A 22433-nucleotide genomic window follows, 5' to 3' on the forward strand; every position below is an offset into this window, starting at 1 on the left:
TCAGAAAAGATATTAACTGGGGCTTCCCTGGTGGCGCAGTGGTTGAGAGTCCGCCTGCCGATGCAGGGGACACGGGTTCGTGCCCCGGTCCGGGAATGCGGAGCGGCTGGGCCCGTGAGCCATGGCCGCTGAGCCTGAGCGTCTGGAGCCTGTGCTCCGCAACGGGAGAGGCCACAACAGTGAGAGGCCCGAGTACCGCAAAAAAAAGAAAAGATATTAACTTATGAAACAGACGGCACAAAATCATACTATAAGTCTGGGTACAGGGTAAGATAGGGCAACAGAGAGGATGGTAAACAATGCCCATTCGGACGTCAAAACTTGCTCTGGACTTAGTGAGATGTGATGCTTACACTTCCAGGAAATGGAGACTAGGGCAGAGCGTGTATGGAGGCAGAGCTGGAAGGCAGAGGAAATACAGGCCACCCACATCCCCACCTGCCCTGACCTCTCACCCTAAAGCCTCAGGAAAGGGAAAATCAATAGGCTCCCGAAGTGCAGGAGCCCGGGGTCTAGGGCTGGAATCTGACCCATGCAGAGTGTTTACTGATCTAAAGATGGATACGTTCAAATGAGCTCATCTTTATCTTGAGAGGAAATTAGGGAGCCCAGACCCAGACAAAGCCACATTTTATTCAATGAAAATTTAACACCACCAGCACCACTGCCGCCACCACCTCTTACCCCACAATGTACACAATATCACACAAGACATCTACCCCAGTGACCTCATTTCTGAAGTTCAGTTCTGGAAGATCAACAAATAGGGAACTATGAGCTTACAGAAAACCAAAAAAGTGATTCCAGAATATTTTACTTTCACCCTTCTTGCTGATCTGTATCCTCTTTTTCCCCCCCCAGTTTGCAAATATTGACTAAGTTCAAGGGCAATGGTAGAAGGTCTAACTTCAGAGTTAGCATGAGGTGAAATACTTAAGATGGTGCAATCCTGTCCTAATGAAGAGCATATCAGATCCCAAGTTTGGTTATGGACAGTTCTTGTCCCCTGCCCCAGTTGATATTTGTTTTATCAAGTCAGAGACTATTTTTGTCATCATTGTTAATCTCCCTCTTGCCAGATCTGTTTTGGCCGAGGGCATGCACTTGAGGTATGTTAGAAGAATGGAGTGCAGTATTGTGGGAAAGAATTATCACTAATTCTGTCTGCCTACAGCTTCCTCAGCCCTGTTCATCTGATCTTAACACACTAAGCAAACTTGTAGATGCAAAGTCCTACAAGTCCATGACCTGGTTCCAAGAAGTAGACTTTTTTTTTTTTTTTTGCGGTAAGCGGGCCTCTCACTGTTGTGGGCTCTCCTGTTGCGGAGCACAGGCTCAGACGCGCAGGCTCAGTGGCCATGGCTCACGGGCCCAGCCGCTCTGCGGCATGTGGGATCTTCCCGGACCGGGGCACGAACCCGTGTCCCCTGCATCGGCAGGCAGACTCTCAACCACTGCGCCACCAGGGAAGCCCTAAGAAGTAGATTTTGAAGCTGAAAGAGCAAGAGAGCAGCATTCCCATGATGACTTTAGGTCCTCATTCTGTTGGAAATTTTTTGATTTGCCCATGGGGAGAGCTTGATAGAATATTTTGCCAATAAAGAAACACACTGCTAAACGGAAAGCTCCAACTCATTTAAACTCCTCTTTGGCTTCAATATTACACAAATCTTGTCTTAAGAATTCCTGGAGACATGGCCTAAGTCTAGTAGTTCTAACTGGAACTGAGAATGAACTGGCACTTCTGACCCATGGGTTTTGGAGTTAGATAGACCCTGGCTCAAATCTTAATTTCTCTGAGCCTCAGTTTCTTCCTATGTGAAAATAATCATAACAGTGCTCTCCCTGCAAGATAGCCATGAGGATTAAATGTGGTATTATATCTGAAAGCATTTAACACAGTGCCTGTTGCTTAAAATGGGATTAATACATTTTAGTCTCCTTCCTTCCGCTCAGCTCCTCCAGCTGCTGGTGTATCCCCTTTCTCTGCTGCATACATTTGACATAGTGGAATCAGGCCAATGACACTTGAGGGGATACCATCCTGATAAGAATGAATAGAGAAAAGGAAAGGTTAAACAATGTTCAGAACAGCAATGTTCACTTTTAAATGATCTGAGTGTAAACTGAGTGAGTTCCACTGACATTTTGAAAGAATGCAAATGTATAAGTAAACTTGTAGTTGTGCTTTCTAGACCTGGACACTGCCAACAAAAAAATCTCCATGTGGAGACCTTTGGGGAGATTTTTAATCTACACACCATAGAGGCCATTGTATTCTGTTGATATTATTAATGATGTAACTTGGTTACCGAGTAAATGAAATGATAAATCTCCTGGATAGTTTGTTCCAAGGAGAGGTAATATTCTTTCAGACTCATACAGCCTCAGCTGCTATGTTCTACCTAGAGTTCCAACACTATCTCTTGTTTGAAGTTATCACATGTAAAAATTGTAGTAGATTATGTAACCCTTAGCCACTTCCTCTCCTAGCATTCTTGGAATGGCTGGAATCCACCAAACTATATCCTCTTTTTGGGCCTCCCGAGTTCCCCCAGGTGTCTCAAAGCAAACTTGCCTGCTACCCTCTAGATAAATAGCTATATGCAAAGTAGATGGTCAAATGTGTATTTTGTATAAGCCAGTCTTCAAAGGTTCTGACAGCAATAATGACTTCCATATGCAATACAATCAATTCTCCAATGTACACAATCTGGCCAGAGGGAAGATTGATACGAACAATTGAGCATTGAAAACGTATTTATGTTTGATTTTGGAGTGATAACCCATCAGCCTTGAGAGGAAGTCACACAGTAACCCCTGAATCTGGCCTCTGTTTCTCCACTTTTGGTAATTCCCAATATCACCAGAGCTAGACTGGAGGAAGGAATGGAAAGAGACCATAGAGGACACTCAATAAATATGTGGCCAATTAGCATAGATTTCAATTTATTTTTCTATATGTTAAACAATGAACAACTAGAACAAAAAAATGGAAATAAAGTAACACTAAACCTATAAAATATTAGGAATAAGGCTAAAAATGGTACTGTAAAGACATAAAGAAGACCTAAAAAAATTCAGTCAGACAATAATGATAGCAGTAATAATGATGATAACAGTAACTAACATTTATTATGTTCTTATAATGTGGCAGGAATTATCTACATGATTTCTTTAATCTCAGAAATTTTATGAGGTACTTATACTGTTATCCTCATTTATAAAAAAAGGAAACTGGGGCACATAAAGGTAAGGTAACTTTTTGAATAGAAAGATCCAAATTCATAAATTTTTATTTTGTCTAATTTGCTCAATAACTTTATAAATTAATGCAAGCAATTTACTCTATAAGCTAATGCAGTCCCAATTAAATTTAGAGGAATGTTAATGGAACTTGATAAACAATTTTAAAGTTCACCTAAAAAAGGAAATGCTAGCAAAACAGAAAGCCGAGAAAGTGTTGAAAAATAATAAAAAAAAATTTTTTTAAACTATTAAAATTATATTAAGGTTTAGTACGGTTGTTAGATACACTCAAGGACTTACCACAGAGCCAAGGACATAGAGGACAGTCAAAAATATTTCGAAAAGTAATGCATATTTCTACCTATCTTTTCTATGGCTTGCCCCAATAGATAAAGAAACAAAATTTAAAGTTACTGTAATTAAATACTATGTTATTAACACAAGGATTGAAAACAATGGTTTAAGAAAGCAGATTAGAAAATCCTGAAACAGATATATAGGAAACATAGGAATTTGGTCTCTAGTAAAGATTACTTTCAATCAGGAGGAAAAAATAAACTATTCAACAAATAGCATTGGGATAATTTGCTAATGATATGGATAAAACAAAGTTAGAAAGTTAGTTATCTCACAACATATGTAAAAATAAATTATTGATAGACAAAAGTTTGAAAATATATATTCACACACATAGGCATGTGCACAAACACACGCACACACACACATAACATGCATGAACATTCTGGAAAACTAATTTTACCATCTTACAGTTTGGAAGATATTTTAAGCAACACAAAACCCAGAAGCCATAAAGAAGTAAAATAAAAGATATGGCTACATAAAAGGCACATATATATATACATACATATATATGTATGTATGTATATATATATATATCACTCAGCCGTAAAAATGAATAAAATTTTGCCATTTGCAGCAACATGGAAGGACTTGGAGGGTATTATGTGAAGTGAAATAAGTCAGACAGAGAAAGACAAATACTGTATGATATCATATGTAGAATCTAAAACATACAACAAACCAGTGAATATAACAAAAAAAGAAGCAGATTTACAGATACAGGGAACAAACTAGTGGTTACCAGTGGTGAGAGAGAAGGGGGAGGGGCAATAAAGGGATAGGGGATTAAAAAAAGGGGTTATTATGGGTTTATATGAAATCATGTATGTGAAACTTGTAGAATTTAAAGACTCTTTCATTCAATAAAAAAAATTTTTTAATTACATCTCAGGAATAATAACCAAAATATCATGGAAAAAGAGAAAATAAATATGGAGAAAATACATAGTAGATACATATAAACTATTAGCCTTACTATAAAAGCATCTATAAATCAATTAAAAAATTGTGCCACTCAATGGTAAAATGGTCAAAGGACACGAATTGTCAGAATACCAGAGAAGAAATGAAAGAGGCTAATGAATATCTGAAAATATGATTAACTTCTCCAGCAATCAGAGAAATACAAATTAGAAAATAATACCATTTTTGTCAATTTGATTAGAAAAAATGAAAAATATTGATATCATCCAGTTTGGACAAGTGCATGGGGAAATGGGCACTCTCAGACATTATTGCAGCATTATAAATAGCCTTTTTAAGGGACAAATTGACAGTAATTGTCAAAATTTAATATGATCTAGTAATTCTACATCTAAGAATTGGAAATGTTCACAAAATACATTGAAAGTACAAGAATCTTCATTAAAGCATTGTTTTCAACTGCAAAAAATAAAATCTCTTGGTAGATGAATGATTGAATAAATTATTTTAATTTTTTTAAATAAATTATTTTATATCTTTTTTTTTTTTTTTTGCGGTACGCGGGCCTCTCACTGCCGTGGCCTCTCCCGCCGCGGAGCACAGGCTCCGGACGTACAGGCCCAGCGGCCATGGCCCACGGTCCCAGCCGCTCCGCAGCATGCGGGATCCTCCCGGACCGGGGCACAAACCCGCGTCCCCTGCATCGGCAGGCAGACTCCCAACCACTGCGCCACCAGGGAAGCCCCTATTTTATATCTTTATATGGGATACTATAGAGTGATTTTTTTTAATGATGTAGATCTTTATATATCAACACAGAAAAATATCCAAGACAAATTACTAACTAAAAATGTCTAGGAGCAGAATAATGTAGTACTATACTCTGTTGATTCTAAATATCATTTCATTCACATTTCAACACTTCTGACATTATGAGGCATCATGCAATCAACAGTGTCTAATAATTGTAATAGGTGGCATTTTTCTCTTCTTAGTAAAACATAAAATTATGGCACGCTTCACAATTGATGCAGCTTAGACTTGATGAAATACAGTAAATCATATGATTCCACTTATATTTAAAATTATACTTATTTATGTATTTAATAGAATGAGTAACTGAGAACTTAATTGATGCCTTTCTTGTGTACCCGGCTTTAACGGAAATGAAGAGGTGGGAGAAGGAGAAGAGGGAGGAATAGAATTTTCTTCCTTTCCCTTTAAGCGTCATCTGGTCTTTATGTTCTTGAATTTGGCTCACTCATTCCAGGGGACTTTACGTGCCTTTAACCATCAGATCTATGGGTTGATAGCACTATCTCTGAGAAAAAAAGGATGGAGGCATTTGTGCCTCGAGGGGAAGAGAGGGATGTAGACCAACTCCATGCCCTGGTGACGTGGAGGAGATGGGAAATTAGGGTTTGGGTGAAGAGGTGAGAAAGTCACTTCCCTGAAGTGAAAGGATGGGTGGAATTGCTACAGAGGTGCCTGTGGAGAACAGAGTGCTAAGCATACAGTGCCGATGGCAGGAGCAAAGATGTCTGCAACCAAGCTTGTCATAGTGGCAGAGATGCCCCATCAGACCCACTTGCCTTAGTAGCCTTTAGCGTTATAAGCAGGAAGCACTGGGTACAGAAACATAATTGATTGAAGACCCAAGGCCCATCCTCAATCTTACTGGATAAGCCTTTGATCAACCTCAAGGGAGACAGAGTTCCCTCAGGTAATCAAGTTTAGATGCCCAGCCAGCTCTGCTGCATGGGCGCTGGGGCACATTATAAAAGAAAATGTCTTACTTACTGCTTCATTCTGAATGTTCTGGACCAATTTGCACCAGAGAAAGACAGATTAGATAGATAGGTAGATAGACAGACAGACAGATAGATATAGATGATAGATAGATAGATAGATGATAGATACATAGATACATAGATAGATACATAGATGATTAGATAGATAGATACAACAGATATAGATAAATGATAGATAAAAGAGAGATACTTGGGATTAGAGAGAAAAATTGAGTATCTTTAATTTTTCATTAAATAATCTTTTTATTATTTGAATGTTTACATGCTTAATTGCCCTTATAATTTTAAAACAATTTTTAAAAGAAGAAATTTTACTTTAAAAAAATGTGATAAGATGCAGATAAGTAGCTCTGTCTCAATGTATACATTTGCTTATTTAACACATACATATTGAGCGCATCTTATGTGCCCAGCACTCAGCATGGTCCAGGGGAGGCCTTGGACAAGACGAGGCTACCCCCAGGGAGCTCATGGCCTACAAGATGGCAAACATCCCCGAAGTAAAGCACTTAAGTTGTGTGTGCCCCCTCATCTTGTAGTAAAATCGTAAGCCTCCTGCTGGTTGCTGCCCAGAGTGATCCGGCAGCAAGTGTGGCTTCCCCAACTCAGAACTTGAATTGGTGCATCCTGAAGGTCTTGAGGCTATAGTTTTGCCTGAACTCTGTGCAGTGGCCCCCCACATGGCCTGCGGTGAGCTGCTGTCTGGGAATTAGTCCCGTAACTTCTCAAACAACTGCTGAGCGTTGTCGGAGAAGAGTCATTTCACTCCGGGGGCAGAGCACCTCTGAGGTCACAGCCACGCTAAGCTTCAGGGCATCCTTCTTTTTCATCCTTTCCATAAACATTTGTCCTAGGCTTCGCTGAAACAGCGATGAGTAAAGCAGACGTGGTTCTTATCCTGACAGAGGCTATACTCTAGTGGGGGAGAGAAGTAGGTCCTGAGTTTGGAGAAAATAGGGAGCATTTGAAAGCCTGAGGGAAGACTGTAGCTCTGGAGCCAGGGAGCCAAAGAGAGGATGTTTCCAGGAGAGGATGTTGTGATGGCGAGGATGCTCTATTACATTGGAGGAGGAAAAACACTCAGCTGTTAGGTTTTTATTTTTGCTTCACCCGACAGATAAAAGTGATTTATATTTAAGGAGAGAGAAAAAAAGAGCCACACTTGATTGATCTGCTCCGTCCCAGATTATGACATCCTTCCCGCAAAATCGTCTTCTCCTAAGTAAGTGATGTCATCACCCACCCACCTGCTGGCCCAAACCGAGAACCCGGAAGTCATTCCGCCTTTCTTCTCTCAATTCCCACATGTAATCAACCATTATTTGGCTGTCAATTCACATTCCTCATGTCACTCAAACCCATTCTCTTCTCTCTACACACAGGCCTCAACTCTGATCTCTGCTTCTACAATGGCAAGAAGTAAACAATATCAGGATTAGCATGTTTACCTCCAGTATTTCCACCCCAACATGAATTCATTCTCTTGTACTCTATCCAGAGTGATTTTTCTAAAGTATTAACCTGTCCCCCTATTCAAAATCTGGAGTTTTACCATTGCTCCAGAATAAAGTTCAAACTCCTTAGTGTGGCTCTGAACACCCCTTAGGATCTGTCCCTGGTTACTTCCTTACCATTCTCCACTCCTGCTATCATGAATGCTTCTTTTGTGCTGGTCCTTTTTCTTCCAATCTCATGGCCATCCTCCACACTACTGTTATAAGTAATCAATCTTTCTATATCACATCTCTGGTATTTCCCAGATTAAGACTAATCTGAGGCTCCCTTTCACTTCAGGATTATAGCCAATCCCCTTAGCATGGCAGATAAGACCCCTTAGGATATTACCCCTACCTCTTCCTTCTGCTGTATTTCCCACTACTTTCTCCCTTCCCTCTAATTCTTGCCCTTTATGCCCCTATAATATTGACTTGCTTGTACTGTATTGTAGTTCCCAAAACATCCCCTGTCATTTAATGTCTCAGTACATTTGCACAGATGTTCCCACTGCCTAAATGTTTTTCTTTTCTTATTTGTTGCTTGAACTCTTTTTACTTTCTAAAACACTATTCAGATGTTGAATATGAAAACCTAGAATACAATATTAATCCAAACTATCAACAAGCATAAGAATAAAGACTCCAATGTGCACTGATTCAAAAGCTTATTTTCCATATAGTCTTTCTGAAAAATTTACCTGAGCTATATTCCAACAGAATGAAGCTAAAAGCCAAAAAAGAGGAAGATGTGGAATAAAGAAAAAGTAGAACAAACTGAGTTATATAGAAGACAGGTTGACAGCCGTGCAACAAGCTTAGAGTACAATTAGTTCAAATTAGAGCAGGAACTCCATAGTTGCAAGAAAGATGTCTTTAGAAAAGTTAAAAAGATTCTGCACAGTGGGCAGAATGAGTAAGTAGCTTGAAAATATTTGTGAAATGATAATGAAATTCTGTTTTGTCTCATAACAAGGAAAAAAGAAAACAACCGAGGGAAACTCCAAGACAATCAAAAAATAAATGAAACAAAAATACGAGAAAGTGAAATTAAAAGAAAATAAAACAGTATGATCTTAAGCAATTGATAAATTATGTGAAGATAATGCATTTTGGAAAAGTATATACCATGCCCACACTAACTCAAAGAAAGCTGGTATAGTGACACTAAAATCAGACCAAAAGAGGCTGATAAAAGGGACAAAAGAGGATTTTTAAGAAGAGATTACTTTTGAATGTACTCTAGACGCACTCTCTCTCGAGTGATAGAGTCCATGCCAGAAGGTAAGCGTGATGAGGGCAGGCAATTTGATTTGTATAATGCTAACAACTAAAACAGTGCCTGTGATGCGGCAGAGAGTCAATAACTATTTAGTAAATGAATGATTTGAACCCATAAAGAAGGAAATGTACTCTTGGCACTCAGCGTGGCTTAGCAATGCCCAACACTTATACGCTTTCATAGTATAAACGCTCTTTATTGTTTGTTACCACTGAGGGTCAGCATACGGACCTAACAGAGAGAACTAAAAGGTGGTTGCAGAGAAGAACGTAAAGGTTATCAAAGTTGGCCAAGTAAAAGCAAAGGCATGATTGGCCAAAGTTAGGAGGTGGAGAGAAGGAGGAAGTGGGGATATTAATACCCTCAACTAGGGAGTCAAAAAACACAGTCTAAAGATGATAGAACTAGAATTAGAGATTTAAAGATGATATTTAAGGTTACAAAGGTAAACAATAGTAGGACAGGGGCACCCAAGAACTGTTATCAGACTTCTCTCCAGTTACGTACAGCACCTAAGTGATCTTATCCAGCCTTGTGGCTTGAAAGACCATCTATACACTGCCAGCTCCCAAACGTGTGGCTCCAGCTGGATAATCCAAGTGGATATCAAACATTTCCTCTTAGAAGTCCACTAAAGATTTCAAGTTTAACATGCCCAGTCTAAAGCCCAATAGTGTATTTAAAGAAATTCTCTCTTGAAACAATAAAGTAACTAAAAGCACTTCAAATCTTTACACAGTCTCTGGATGAAATGCTACAAGACAAAGTGAAATGTTAAAGCTCAACGAACATGTAAAAATTTCTCTTTCTCCATCTCTGCTCCTTCTAAAACCTCCCACATGTCAGCATCAGCTCCCTGACACTCACTCACTCTCAACTCCTGCTTTTCACTCCCAACCTCCCCAGATTCTTGTGTAAACATTTTTCCACCCTCCCCAGTCTCTTACAGTGCTTTACTCTGTGAATGGTAATAACAAATGCTTAGATAGAATTACAACATCCCAGGCACTGTTCCAGCTACTTTACATATATCAACTCATTAAATCTTCACAATCACAAAAGACAGATACTACTATTATACCCCATACATGAAGATATAGATATTGAAAGAAATGATTTGCCCAAGGTCACCCAGCTAGTAAGTGGAAAACTTGAGATTTAAACCTCGTCTGTCTGGCTCCAGAGCCTGCGCTCTTAACTGCTACGTTATCTAGTCTATGAAACACTCAGGTTTCTTTCTTTCATATTCTCTATCATATGCCCATTACTTCGATTTTCCACAAAAAAGGAGAGCCTGAGAGCTGCCTCTACAAGCAATAATTATTCCACGTTAGAAACCAGAAGAAAGTAGGAAAATTGCAAACACTGAAAATAAAAATTTCCCCCCCAAAATAGTAATAATTTTTGCCCCAACAGAAATAGGAAGAATAAAATGCATGGATGAAAATGTGTTACTGAAAACTGTGGGAATGTGCAAACTGGAAGTCCTGAATTTCTCTGGACTAAAGGACCCCAAGATGCGTTGCCTTGGAGGACCACAACATGCAACTGCCATCATCCACTTGCAAGTTCCCTCAAGCACAACTACACATGCTGGAAATGTAAGCTGGTGCAGCCACTAGGGAAAACAGCATGGAGGTTCCTCAAAAAACTAAAAAAATGGAATTACTATATGATCCAGCAATCCCACTCCTGGGCATATATCCAGCACTATTCACAATAGCCAAGACATGGAAACAACCTAAATGTCCATCAACAGATGAATGGATAAAGAAGATGTGGTATATATAGACAATGGAATATTACTCAGCCATAAAAAAAGAATGAAACAATACCATTTGAAGCAACATGGATGGACCTAGAGATTATCATACTAGATGAAGTAAGTCAGACAGAGAGAGACAAATACCATATGATATCACTTATATGTAGAATCTAAAATATGACACAAATGAACATATCTATGAAACAGAAACAGACTCACAGATGTAGAGAACAAACTTGTGGTTGCCAAGGGGGAAATGTGGGGGAGGGAAGGATTAGGAGTTTGGGTTTAGCAGACGCAAACAATTATATACAGAATGGATAAACAACAAGGTCCTACTGTATAGCACAGGGAACTATATTCAATATCCTGTAATAAACCATAATAGAAAAGAATATGAAAAAGTATATATATATATACACACACACACACATACATATAACTGAATCCCTTTACTGTACAGCAGAAATTAACACAACATTGTAAATCAACTAAACTTCAATAAAATAAATTTTAAAAAGAAAGGAATTATACCTGCTACATCCTAACCCCTCCAGGTCCTTTAGTCTCCAGACATGGCTGCACTCTCTTTATATTCTATGGGGTTGGCAATATTTGGGCAGTCCCTTAGATTCCCGTCCCTTGTGTACATGTCTTGAACAGTCCCCTTACTTTGTGTGTGGGCAGAACCTATGAATATGATGAGCTATCACTCCCATGATTAAGCTCCATTATATGGCAAAGATGAAGGTACTTTGCAGATGTAATTATGGTCCTTAAGCAGTTGACTTTGAGTTAATCAAAAGACAGTTATCCTGGATATGCCTGGACTAATTAGGTGAGCTCTTAAAAGAGATTTCCCTGCTGGCCTTGAAATGCCATGTTTTGAACTATCTATATAGGGGCCCACATGGCAAGGACCTGATGGCAGCTTCCAAGAGCTGAAAATGGTCCCTAGTCACCAGCCAACAAGAGAGTAATGCCTTTAGTACTGTGACCACGGGACCTGAATTCTGCCAACAACTGGAGAGCTTGAATGAGATTCTAAAGCCTTGCACAAGATCACAGTCCTACCCCACATTTTGATTTCAGCCTGAGACCCTGAGCAGAGGACCCAGCTAACCCATACCAAGACTCCTGCCTTATGAAAACTCTGAGATAATACATTTGTCTTACTAAACTTTTTCTAATCATTGAAAATGATTTTTTTCAATGTGTAACTAAATGTGATTTTTATCTATCACTTTACAAGGCTTTATAAATAAATCAGTTCCCAAATCATAAAACAATTTCAATCATAAAATATGTAAATCACCAGACATGCATTTCACCAAGGCTGCCAAATGCAGTTGACTTTTCTTAACTCTCAAATAATAAGAAACATCCAACTCTGACAATGCTTCTCTGACTTTCTCTTTCTCCACTATGGCAAGTTATGGTGGTTTTCTCTGGGCAGCCGAATTTGCAGAGTGTCTTCCAAAGACCACAAGTGAATACAGAGGATCGTTCTGCTGCCTCTCTCTATTACGCAGTCTCCAAGTCTCTAACACTTCTGATTTCCAGAGGATGAAGCTGTTTCAATGCACTGTTCTCGGCTTTTGGTTCCAGGGGTACTATGAATTCTTAAGTGGTTTCTGGAGTTCTTTTAAAGGCTTTTGGACCGTGTAATATTGCTAAGTCGGTGTTTTTGTGGAAGAACAAAGCCTGAGGCTTCCTCTTCCACCGTCTTGATGACATCATCATCATGATGAGTATTTTTTAACTTCATTTATTTGTTCCACAGACTTTAATAAGTGTCTTCTACATGCTAGTTCTAGACTAAGTGCTGGTAAGTAGGAGACTCAAGAAATCCAAAACTTGAATCCAAATATATCTAACTGAAAAGCCCTCCTTGTTGTCTGCACTATGCCATGCTGTGGCCCACTGTACCACTAAATTTGGGGTGGTTTGTTACCCAGCCATAGAAAACGAATTCACACTGCAGTGTCAATGATGGTGTCCAGTAGGTGGTGTGGGCACCAGATCAGTTGCTCTTGTGAAAGACTGCTGGAGCCTAAGGTATTATAGCTCCAGGGACATCGGCCCAGGAGGCAGCAAAGGTGACTGTTAGGAAAATCCTGTCTGGACATGCTCAGGGTGCTATGTTTCTCTGAAGGAGGGCTCGGCACCCAGGGACATAAGCAGGGGATGGGTTAGGTTTCTCAAGCACTTTGCAGAAATGACAGTGAAGAGGGAGAAATTCAAGCATGTAGTAGGATCTTCATATGTTACCAAACCAAAAAGGCAATGGATTGGATGGAAGCTGGGAAAAAAAGGAATAAATCACAGTTTTTAAAAATTGCCCCTTCACTCCACAACCATGCAAGGTGGATGTTATTACTCCTTATAACAGATAAGTTAACTGAGCATCAGAAGGGTTAAGAAATCTACCTATATTCTCCCAGGTGTTTGGGTTTGGGGGAGCATAGTTTGCTCTGAATACAAGGCCTATCTCTTCTTGAATATTTTCTGGATACGTGATAGAAGTATCCTGCTCTAATAATGTTTATGTCCTTGTGCCACTTTTACTATTGATACAATAGAATATTACTTTCAGTTTAAAAAAATTGCCTTATACATTATTGGCCTGAACTCTAGATAGGACAGACCTGGGTTCAAATCCTTCAAACCACTATTATTCTGTGCTTGACAAGTTACCTGAACGTCAGGGTCACTGGCTCTTTCAGGTACTTCCATCACCAGGTTGTTGTGAGAATCAAGAGAACATGTGTATATACCCTAGTTCAAAGTAAAGTGCACAGTTGACACCCAATAAGGGGTAGCTATTACTATATGATAATAAAATATTGCAACACATATTGGTTTTCTACATCTGCAAAACAAATTACCGCACGTTTTGTGGCCTAAAGCAACATAGATTCATCATCTCATGGTTTCTATGGGCAGGAATTCAGGCATGGACTAGCTGGGTGCTGTCACCTTAATGGGGGCAGTTTACCCCAAAAGCAGGACACACGAATCAGGCCCATTTGGGAAAAGTATTTATATCTCCTTTCTTCAGAGACAGTCCAGCCAAGGTGATTGAAATATGTGCCTTGGAGATTCTGACCCTCAGTGTAGGAGTGATGATGGTTTGCTGGGCAGAAAGGACCAAGAACAGGGAACAGAGCCTGAGCCAGGGCCAAACACCCCTCCTGCCTCTCTGCTCTGGATTTGGAGCTGTGTCTTGCTATTTAAAGGAACTCTTTAATCGAATAGCATTGATTCGTCGCAGAGAGATACTATTTCTGCTCATCAAGTTCACTGTTATTTGAATTTCTCACGGGTTAACATAGCCTCTTCCAGAGCTGGTTTCCCTGCCTATGTGAACATTCACAAGTGGTCTCTGTACCTCCTACAGACTTGCATAGTTTTACTTAAAGTTTCTTCTTATAAGGTCTGGGGAATGGGTAACACTCAGTGGCATATTCAGAGAGAAGATCCATCAGCCTGGTTTTGAATCAGCAATGTCCCCTCCATTATGACTGCAGTAACTATGGCAGCCACCACAAAGATAACTCACCAATCCTGACTGGCTGGTTAGTCGGTCACCTCCCCTCCCACTACCCTGCAGTGCACATGGCCTGAACCGACAGCCCCAACTTGCCAGCCTCTGTACTTTACCCTCTCATATTCACATCGTCAACCCCAGAGCTCACAACCCTGAGACTCCGGGAGAAGGAAGACCTGATTATTCCTCTCTCATGGGTAATTTCATTAGTCTGATGAATGATAGGATTTGAGAGCAAACCCAGGACTTGTGAATCCTTGCCTAGCCCGCCTTCTGTGACCACTGCCTTCCATTTTCCTCCTCACTCTGGGTACTCTGTTAATGTCTCACAGTTCAATAAACTGAAATCTCCCATGCACTGCAGAGATTCTAGATGGAGGTGATTGGAGAAGGTCTCCTTTCCGTCCTTCCTCTGCAATTAGGGCCAGCTTCATAGGCATGAGACCTGTGTGGTCACTCGGGGTCCCACACTTAGGGAGAGTCCCACATTTGCTTTACTGCCCTGCTGGCACCCTCTTGATGTTCTTAATAATTTTTGAACAAAGGGCCACACATCTGGACTGAGCGCTGCAAATTATGTCACCAGTCCTGTGTGCAAGCAAGATACAGAGGGCTTTAACATACATTTGCAACTTGGAGAGATAATCTAAATCCCTTGTTTTAATTCACTAATCTAACTCCAGGCATTTATGATAACTCAACGTCCTATCAGCTGTTTTTTAAATTTTTATTTTTTATTGGAGTATAGTTGATTAACAACGTTGCGTTAGTTTCAGGTATAGAGCAAAGTGATTCAGTTACACATATACGTGATCAGCTTTACCCTCACTAAAACCAGGCTGATTTCTTTAACCAGTTAACCAATAAAGATAAGCAAAAAGAAGAGGTTTTCGTAGGAGCAGCGTGTGAAACATCACAGGATGGCCCTCCCCCCTAAGTGGGTACCTGAAAATTCCCCCCTGTGCCCCCCTCCACCTCCATCCTGGTCCCATCCAGAGTGGCTCTCTATCCACCCCATCCCCACTGGAGTCCCTCGATATCTCCTCCTGTTCGTCTTGGCACGATGGTTCTTTCCCTCATCTCCTATGGCACATCTGCGTTTGTTAAATACTATTTGGCCCATGGTAAGCTCTTCAAAACAAGAGACTTGGATTGCAGGGGCTGGGCAGTGGGCTTGCAAGCCATGCAGGGATGAGGTTGTGCTGCCCTTACCTTCCTCTCCCCCCCGCCACACCGACACGGTAACACAGAACTGGGCACCACGGTGCTGAGAAAGAAAAGTAATAGATCCAGATACAGCTTTGGAAACGGAGCCTGGTAACTTACCTAGACTTAAAAGCTTGGATTCTGAAGGAGTCTGGAATGGAAGCTGTTGAATCCACATTCTTCTTTTCCAAGTGTGTCTGTTTCCTGGCACTACACTCAGGACCTCCACTGAAAAGGTTCTATCATTGACCAGGATCTGATGGCACCACAATCTCTAAATCACTGATCCCCATAAGTCCCTAATTTGAAAAAGCGAAACAACCATTTGGAGGGCGTACCTCTCTAGCCAGGGCTTCTGCTGGTCTCACGTCATTTAATAAGCCCGACTTCTGATACCACAACACTTTTCTAGGACCTACATGGAAGGAGAGTGGACTTCTGATTGAGAATTCCCAAGGTACAGGGAGATTTCTCTTTTCAGTGCAAGACACCACACTCTCCCATTCTCAGACCTTTCTAATCCAGCATTCTATGTGATCTTCTCTGCACTTCTGAGACATCAGAGAGGCCGACGTTATCCCCATTTTACAGAAGAGACAGCTGAGTCTCACCGATGCTCAGACTGTGCTAGCGGCAACCTCAGCATGTGTTTGAAGCTGTAACCTGGCTTCTGTTTAAAGCTCGAGTTCTCATTGCAAAGCATGAACGATGAAGTCTTTTTCCTTAGACGATGGGAACTTTGGCAGCCGTTTCCTATTTTCCCCTAACTTTGGGCACGAGCCTGCCTTGGATGAGGCTATGCATTCTCTGATCGACACCACGGTTGTGAAAGACGTGATGGTGAGGTGAGACAATTTGCCGAAGGGAGAGAGGAGTTTTTAAGGCTGGAGTAAAAGAGGCTGGAAAGGGAGGCGGGGCGTGGAAGAGCAGAGAGAGGCCCTGATTGCAAGAAAAGGGGAAAATTATCCCAATTCTAGCACTGCTGGAAAATGGGAAAGTTATTGCTGCACAAAGACCCTCTCGAAGTGCCTGCCTTCCAAAATTTCTACTGCGCTCTCTGCAGTTACTTGTGTATGGCAGAAGCAGCATCTTTGTATTATATGAACAGTCTGCTTCATAATCAAATACCATCTGTCGCTACATCTGAACTTGTTTTCAACATCTGTGCGTTCTGGTCTTAACAAAGCTTTAAAAACTAATTCAAAAACTTTCACAGATCACTGACTAAATATGTACATTGACCATCTTTCCACATTGGTGTGTGATGTTTCTTCTATAGGTGCCTCCCTCTGCCTGGGAAGAGTGAAGACATATACACTTGGAGACTTCATTAAGCTATTTCCTAATGGCCTTGGGTAGCCAAGTGCAAGAGGGGGACACTTGTTTCTGCACCGAGAGGACCCATCATATTCTTTCTTGGTGCCAATATGGTCCCTTTCTGCCAATGAGAAACCTGTAAGTTGATCAGCTACCATACCCCAATTACTCAAAATGACACTACAGATAAAACGGCAACCAAGGGGAGAATCAACTGTATAGCTTCTACGCAGCTAAAGTGTGTTTGAACAAATGGTGAAGTAAAAGCATGAGAGCTCCCAGGAGGATAAGGACGCTGTTACTTTGCACATGCTTCAGAAATGTGAAGTACATCTTTACAGAACTTTTGGCCAACCCCCTGGCAGATGTTGACCAGTTTTGCTTATGTATACATCAGTTGCAGAACACTAAAACAGAGATTGGAAATTTTAATTTAGTCAAGGCAGTTGGGCTAAAATGATGGCTTTTGTTGAAACCATTAAATAGAGCTGCCTAATGAAGTACAGTACCGGGCTGGCAAACAGAGCCCTTATGAGAGTCAGCTACTTTCGAGCAGGAGAGAGGGAAGGCAGTGGCTGCTCGGGTCTCAGAGGGCAGGCAGCATGGCATCCTCGGACAGAGAGAAAGGCTTGGGGTGTAGGGGCAGAGAGGAAGGGAAGGCTAGGAGCCACGAGCAGAGGGGCATCTGTGCGCAACACTGACCCTGGTGGAATTTTAACAGTGCATGCGTGTGTGTGCCTGTGCATGAGTGTGTGTAGCTTGTGTGTGTGTGTGTGTAATGGGGCAAGTGGAGGTTTTATTTTGGAAACATTCTTTTAAGTTTCAGCTGCCAATTTGCAAGGGGCCAGGAGGGAAGTGTGGTGCAGTGAGCAGGTGCACAGCCCCTTGAAGGTGATTTGGGTGAGTTTGGATCAGAGAGATGGGAGAGTGGTGGCAAAGTTGTAAGGCTGGGGAACTCGTGGGAGGGGTGGAAGGCTGCCAGATTAATGAATCCGGTGATTGATTCCGCTGCTTCAGTACACTTGCCCTTCCCACGGCTGCTTGACGGCAAGTAGCCATTAGGTGTGCCCGAGCTATTCTTCCTTTCCCACTCAGGGTCAAGAGAGGCAGAGCAAAGATAACCTCAGTATTGATAGAAACCCACTTTAGCGTGATGGGGCTGACTGATCACTATTTAGAGGACTGGACATTGACTTCTTACACAGTGATGAATATATTAAAAGCACCAGACTGTGCGTAGTTTTCAATTGTTTTCCTGTTTTAGTGGGAATTTTTACCATGTGACCACTTAATACTCTAGTAGTCATGAATGTTTTAAAATAACCAACAATACTATATTTTAGTGAAGATGACTATTATTATTATAGTTATACCTCACACAGTGAGGTGTAATTATTTGCAGCATATAAATAAGTGAAATTGTCTTCAGTAAACACCTATTACTGGCCAGGTTTTACAGGAAATAGAAGGAGAATCAGTCCTTGATCATCTTGTAGAGAATAGCATGAAACAGCAGTGTATTTTCATCAAACATTTTACTTTGAAAACCACCAAAGGAATCAGTTGGTAGTTGCTGGAAATGATTGTCCAAGATTAAGCAGTGTATTTTTTTTTTTCAAGCTGGCTCAGATGTATAGACACAGCCTAAGTACAAAACCAACCAACAAGCAAAAACACATACACACAAAAACACGTTACTACTCTTTAGTCTTTTGGACGTGTATATATCATGTCGTCGTTGGATTTTTGTCAGGGAGAGGATCAGACTCCTAATTCTTCAAGTGAAACCAGCAAAAGCTCAGGATTAAACCCTGAAAGTTCTGTGTTCCAGAACATCTTCCCAACCTCCCAGGGATGAGGACACTTTAGGACCCCCAGCACCCTGTAACATAAATTCTTTACACAGGTGACACAATGGACACAGTGAGCATTCTAACATGCACTTTGAGCTCCAATTAACTCTAGATCTTTCATAATTATAGAGATATATTAATCCCACCCAGTGAAATATGCAAAAGTCCGTTCTATTGGGTAAAGGAATATTCATGTTCCACTCAGGTAATTACTGAAATAAGTTTGGCTTTTTAAAAAACAGATTTACTGACAGCCTGGGGGTGGGGGGACAACCAAGAGAGTTCTGAGTGGGACAGGGAAACCAGCATGGAATTAAATAGTTCCTAAAATATTTCTATTCTAGCTCTCAAAAATGGATTCTTCCCTCCCTACCCCGCAAGTGATTGTGATTTGTCTGTAATGTTTTCCCCACTGCTTCAGTTAAATATCCAGATTTATCTCCAAATGAACAAATTTCCAGGAGGTTGGGAGAAGGGGAAGAAGGAGAATTCCAATTAGATACTGCATATTTTATGTATCCACTAAAGAGAGAACAGCAGATGCAATTTTGAAAGCCAAATTATTTGCAGGGGGGTGAGAAGAAAAATCAGAACTCAGTTGACACTGATGATCACCCTGATGTACAGTTTTCAGTTCATTTCTTTTTCCTAGGATGTAGTGTCAGTAAATGGCACTGCTCTTAAAGGTTTGCCAATATGACTGTGAGAACTCTCCATCCTTTCTACTCGGGCTTTGCTATAACTTGGCAATTTGTAAGCACATTGGGCTGAAGCATGGTATACACATTGTCAGTCCAGATGCAATTTTCTGTTGCAATTACCAAAAATGAAATCAAAGAAGCTTCTTGGGATTTTAGTTGACAGGGAAACATAGTGGAAGAGGAATATTTGTATTGCTGTTTTCTTGCTCCACATTTTTTAATCCTTGATTTTGTTCAGCTTTATTTTGGGTTATCCTTATCTTAGAAAAACTAAAGTTTAAACACATATTTAAAAATCAAGGCAGCTTCCGTTATAGAATACATCTTTGTGATGGCACAAATGTGGTTTAAATATGGTTTTGCTGCTAGAAGTTGAGGGTAGCACATGTATGCTTTTCTCAGCTGCTGCAAAACTCTCTTCATTGCTGTGCTGATTTCCTCCAAGTTTCATGGAATTCTCTGAGCACCCTACATTTTAGTCTGTGTTGGTTCACTGGGGGACAGGGACCACATCTAAGCAAACCACTGTGTATGAGGCCTCATGCTATGTCACCCCTTTGGCCACATCAGTGTGTAGCTCTTGACTGAAGAGTCACATTTCTTTAACTATTGACTTAAATTTTTTCAGCTGAATCCTATGATTCTTATGACCTTGTAAATTTGAAGACACATATTTAAGTCATGCCTAAAAAGTATGACTGAAGTACGAAGGGAGGGATCGCTAGAACCATCGATAGCTGTGTGAAAACTCTTGGATTCAGAGAAGGAAAAATCGTTCATTGACTTCAACGGAGTAGACCGTGTCATAGAAATGGAGTTGGTCCTCAAAGACAAAACTCTAGCTTGATCGCTAAGTTGGTTGTTCTCAAACTAAAGATGAAAAACCCCAGGAAATGGATAGAAGCTGACTTCTGAGGAAGCAGCACACAGTGAGTATTGGCTGGATGAACAAGGGGCCCCAAGAAATGGACTGTGAAATGAGGTCAGGCTCACTACCACCAGCGCTTCTCCCAAGAGGAGAGCTGTCGTTTTCACAGATGTGTCATCTGCTTAAGAGAAAGAATCAGGGTCCTGCTTGAATCCCAGGAAAACTTTAGAGTCACAAGGATGCTTCCATCAGGGACTTACCAATTTTTCATAGTCTCACCATCTTCTCCTTTCTCCATTTTATTTTTCCAAAATGGAAAAGAAAAGAAGAAAGGAAAAGGAAAACACAGGATTGAAGGAAGAAAGAAAGGGGGAGAGGGAAGAAGGGAAGGAGGGAAGGAAAAGAAAGAAAACCCAGCAACTCCTATGCATATTCAGGAACTTCCATTTGATTTCCCACTTCAAAGATGGCTCCTCCCATCACCTTGTTCTCTGACGTGCTGAGCTATGAGGCATTTGAGGAGTAACAGCAAGAGAAAAACCTTGGCATTGCTGACAAGGCACACTGTAGCATCTGGGGTGCTCCTTGGAGACCTGTGGCCAGGCTAACCTGGCCCCACTCTGCTGAGCTTGCAGAACCTAGAGGATGAGGTCACATTTGGCCATGACTATAAATAGACATCAGTGACAACTAAAACCAAAAGGGAGCTTTGCCTCTGATTCACAGGCTAACATCTCTGAACAAAAGAATTGGGCATCCATCGTTATCTAGAAATCTCAAGAAGAGCAAAACACTCTGGAAGGTAATATTTGTCCCCTTCCTTTTTTGCTTCCCTTGAAATCCTTTGATCTGAGAAAGATAGCCCTTGGATTCCAATATCAAGAAGAGGAAGGATTCTGAGGAATTCCCTATTGCCTGGGATTCCCTAAGAAAAAGTATCCAACCATTGCCTTATGGCAAATGGAATCATGACACATTTTGAAGCTGCACAATGACTTTCTCACAGGAGCAACCTTATAGAATACATTACCTATTCACAGTGAGACCTAACATGGCAGCCTACATCCCCCTTCCTGCTCTCGGTGTTACTTATATTACACATAACTCATTATCTCCCCAGAGCCCACCCTTAGCCAACAACTTAGTAGATCTGAACAAGAGTAAAATAGCCCTCGTTTCCAGCACAGCCTGTAAGAACCAGGGTCCAGCCATCTGCAGCACCTGTTCATAGACAACTCAGTGGAGGTATTTGTCTTCCAAATCACAGAGAGAATTCACACGGGGAGCCAAGGTTCTTCCATTTTATGGAGTGGCGGGATCGGCTGTCTGGGAGTCAGCCGTGCACTTCCCCAGAAGCATAAGCTACTGCTGCTCTCTGAGACTCTGAACTCCCCTGCAGCTGAACAGCAGGGTCAACTTGCATTGGCCAGAGCACAGGAGCCCGAGCCCCGAGTTCTAACATGAATAACATGTATCCGAGCAAAGTCTATTCCATCAGAAAACGCAAGTAAGACTCTAAAAAACTGCCATCTGGACGAGGGAAACGTGTCGTCTCTCAGACTCTGCACAGCATCAGTGTTTTTCTTTTCACAAATTTAGCACTCTGCCCCCTCCTCCCTGCCGCCTTGCCCCTCTTCCCTCACTACCCTCTCCACAGCTCTGTCATTTGAGAAGCCCTGTCTTCACTTTTCTTTGTATTTAATTTTTCATATCATTCGCGGGACGTATCACATATTTGTTGTGATTTATTCAATACCCATCCCTCCTCTGACTTTGGAGAAGGCTATCACATTCCCCTCCTGCTCTGGGGGAAACTGCCAAGCCCACAGGGTGTGATTTTTGTCATAATCCATGTGCTTAAACAGCCAGGAGAGACTGTCTCAAGATTCTGCCTGTCCCCAAAGCCACCTTCCACCCATTATCTGCCCACTCGGATTTCATTCTAAGGAGAAGGCAGGGTATGCCTGGGCTGAGCACCATGTGATGTGACTTGGTTGAGAATAAGAAACTCACTTTTTTCTTCTCATTTATTCCCTAGGAATGAAGATATTTGG

This window comes from Delphinapterus leucas, chromosome 1, assembly GCF_059928025.1.
Source record: "Delphinapterus leucas isolate spDelLeu-1000000601 "Yukka" chromosome 1, BTC_Dleu_Yukka2, whole genome shotgun sequence".
Lineage (NCBI taxonomy): Eukaryota > Metazoa > Chordata > Mammalia > Artiodactyla > Monodontidae > Delphinapterus > Delphinapterus leucas.